This window comes from Tamandua tetradactyla, assembly GCF_023851605.1.
Source record: "Tamandua tetradactyla isolate mTamTet1 chromosome 25 unlocalized genomic scaffold, mTamTet1.pri SUPER_25_unloc_1, whole genome shotgun sequence".
In the NCBI taxonomy this organism is placed as follows: domain Eukaryota; kingdom Metazoa; phylum Chordata; class Mammalia; order Pilosa; family Myrmecophagidae; genus Tamandua; species Tamandua tetradactyla.
In genome coordinates this window covers 775,970-778,433 of record NW_027518256.1, presented here as the reverse complement: position 1 = coordinate 778,433, position 2,464 = coordinate 775,970, and the positions used below count along the sequence as shown (strand labels likewise).

Genomic DNA, 2,464 nt, shown 5'->3' with positions numbered 1-2,464 from the left:
GTGTCATATACATATGAGGCCCTATTATTGCGGTCCAGGAGCATATGACAACATGGATGAAACTAGAGATGTAAAGTTGAGTGAAATAAGCCAGAGACAAAAGGATAGATATAGTATGATTTCACTATTGTGGCTCTGGTAAGGAGAGTAAACTTCAAATCATACGACCCAGGAAGTAAATCTGCACTCCCATTTAGCAATGAGCTACATGTTACATCTCTGTAGCTAGAGAATGCAGATGACTTCCAGGACAATGGCTTCTATGGTTCACATTTTTAACATTGCCCATTCATAATAAAGATTTTATTTACAAAATTAAAAAAAAATCCAGTCCTAGATATATAGTAAATCTGCAGAGAACCTTAGACAGAGGAAATCTGAAAAGCTTCCAGGAGAAGAAGAGTAGTGCAAAATGAACAATTAAACTGGCAGCTCACCCTTCAGCAGAAAACAACAGACGCCAAAGGACAGTGGACTCTTCATTGTCCAAACAGGAAGCAGTCTGTATGGAATTCTGTATCCAAAAGAAAAGTGTCCTTTAAGAATGAAGGTGATACAGACATTTAAAAAAGAAAAATTTAAGAAACAAACAATACACTTAGAACCACAGAAAATGAATCTCTTCATTAGCCTAAACTTAGGCATATTTAAATCAGGTATCCAAATAATGATTGTAAAACCTGTGTTTGCACTGTAAGCTTCATGAACCAATTTAAAATTAAAGGAAGGAAGGAAAAATCTATAGATACAGATATGAAAGCTTCTTAGATTCTAAATATTATACATTATCTTCAATCCCATTTGATTAACAGTGAAAAGTATACGTTCTCAAAATATCAAGTAGAAAGTAATTTCAGATATGAGCTTGGCTATAGTAGTGGCTTTGTTACAAACATTTTCCAATTTTTGATTTCAGGAATTTGTTTTATCTAATGGTACTATAGCTGCCTATAGTTATTCTTTTATCTTCTTTTGTAAAATATGGCATATATATGCAAAGCAAAGAAAGAAAACTCAATAATCTCAAACCACACTTCAGCAAGCAGCTGCGGGACTGGTCCCAGAGTTTGTCATGAGGGCCACCATACCCTCATCTCAGATTTTTCCTTCTAGCTGCTCCAAAACACTGGTGGCTTTATCGAAGCCATAATGAGAAAATCATATGGCATCTGTCCTTTTGTCTCAGACTTCTTTCACTCAACGTTATGTCCTCCAGTTTCATCCACATTGTCATATGTTTTTTTTGTTCTTGTCTTTAGTTTTCGCATGGGCAGGCGCTGGGAATCCAACCCGGGTCTCCGGCATGGCTGGTGAGGACTCTGCCACTGAGTCACCGTGGCCCACCCCGTCGTATGCCTTGGGACATCATTTTATCTAAGTGCTTCATAGTACCCCATCAAATGTACGTACCACATTTCGTTTATCCACTCGTCTTTTGAAGTGCAGCTTAGCTGGGTAAAGAATTCTTGGCTGGAAAGTCTTTCTCTTTCAGGATCCTAAATATATTATACCACTGCCTTCTCACCTCCATGGTGCCTCTTGAGTAGTCTGAACTCAGTCTTCTGTGTCTTCCCTTGTATGTGATAAGACACTTTTCTCTTGCTGCTTTCAGGACTTTCTGCCTCTCTTCAGCGTTTGACAGTCTGACTAGTATATGTCTTGGAGTAGGCTTCTTTGGATTTATCCTATTTGTGCTTCGTTGGGCTTCTTTTCTTTGCATATTTATGTGCTTTCTAAGGGCTGGAGTGCTTTCCCCCATTGTCTCCTCAACTAATCTTCTAGCCCTTTACTCAGCTCTTCTCCTTCTGGGACACCAGTGATTCTTATATTTCCGTGCTCTGTGCTCTTCATTTCCTTGCGGTCCAGTTCCAGGGTTTCCGTCTTTTTGGCCACTTGTTCTTTTGTGCATTTGAGTTAAGTGGTCATTTCTTCCAGCTTGCTTTTTCCTCTGCCTCTCAAAGCTGCTGTCGTGTGTCTCCAGGATATTTTTAATTTTGTCAACAGTATCTTTTATCTCTGTGAGATCTGTTGTTCTTCTATGTATTCTTTCAAACTCTACTTGATGCTCTTCCAGTGTCTTCTTGCTCACCTTGATGTCATTAGCGGGGCCGGGCCTGGCACTCGGTGGGTTGTGATGCGGCTCAGCGTGGCTCACTGCCCCATCCCTGCCTCCCCATCCGGGCACTCCTAGGCCTACGGTCCTCTGTGGGCAGAGGGGCATGGTAGGCTCTGGGCACCAGCTCAGGGGTCTCTGTGTGCAGGCGGAACAGGTTGACTGGCTTCTGGGTCCCCCATGGGAGCTCCCGGCTGTGGATTCTCCCAAGCTAGCTGTGGGGGCAGGCGGGAATGCAGGGTGCACTGTGGCTTCTGGTCCCACAGTTCCTGCCCCAGCCTGGGCAGACGTCTGGGTTTAGCTTCTGAACGGAAAAGTGCTAGGAGGAAGGCCGGCCTTCAACGCCGACCC

The 2,464-nt window shown here is 42.8% G+C and overlaps 1 long non-coding RNA gene across 1 annotated transcript in view; it reads left to right on the top strand.

Moving 5' to 3' along the window:
- The first annotated feature begins 972 nt into the window (after positions 1-972).
- The window catches only part of LOC143673028 (uncharacterized), a 288,041-nt gene continuing 286,549 nt past the window's right edge, over positions 973-2,464 (top strand). Inside the window, exon 1 of the long non-coding RNA XR_013170149.1 lies at positions 973-1,402. This is a non-coding gene — a long non-coding RNA (uncharacterized LOC143673028). The remainder of the gene's footprint in view (positions 1,403-2,464) is intronic.